Raw genomic sequence first — 889 nt, forward strand, 5'->3', positions numbered from 1 at the left:
AAACTAAAAAATAAAAAGTGGAATTCGGTTAGGTTATATCTAAATATCAAACGTGATAAAGAGTTGTTAACTTTATCTATTCCAGTGTAAATGACAGCATTTTACATAAGAGACTAATTACAATCAGAGGGGTTTTATTAAGAAATTGTTTTATGAGCTAATAGCTAATGAAACCAGTAATAATTTCCAGTAAAATGAAATGTTGTACTAGTCAATCATTACCTTTTACCAAATAAATATTGGGTAGACTGAGCCTCATGTAAGCATTTTCAACAAGACACGATTCAACATGAGTATCCAGGCAAGTCCATGTTTTTCATTTAATTTGCTTTATATTTTTGTCTCGTTCTCTGAGACAAAACTGGGAAAAATAATAGAAAATAAAAATAACTTAACAAAAGAAAATTATAGACAGTTTCAGCTTATCAACATATCAGCTTATAAATATTCTTAAAACAATAAGCATAACTTAAAAAAAAAAAAAATATATATATATATATATATATATATATATATATATATATATATATATATATATATATATATATATGCACGCACACACACACATACACACATTTAATATACAGCTTAATATAAAGCTTATTTACTCTACCTAAATTTCAAATTAGATTCCATGTTTATTCAGATTTTCAGGTTGTCTTTGCATTATACAGGATTTTTTTTTCTGGTTGACTAGTAATAATTGTCCATTCTGTGTCAACTTAACACAAGGTCCCTTGATAAAAAATATATTTTTTCCCCTTTTATTTTATTTACTATTTCTGCTGAAAAAAATGCATAAATGAGGAAGAAATCCGAAAATGTTAAATGCCATGGATAAATATTTAGTTAACTGCCTCAATGTATTTGCACACACAGCCTATGAAAT

This window comes from Megalobrama amblycephala, linkage group LG6 (assembly GCF_018812025.1).
Source record: "Megalobrama amblycephala isolate DHTTF-2021 linkage group LG6, ASM1881202v1, whole genome shotgun sequence".
NCBI lineage: Eukaryota > Metazoa > Chordata > Actinopteri > Cypriniformes > Xenocyprididae > Megalobrama > Megalobrama amblycephala.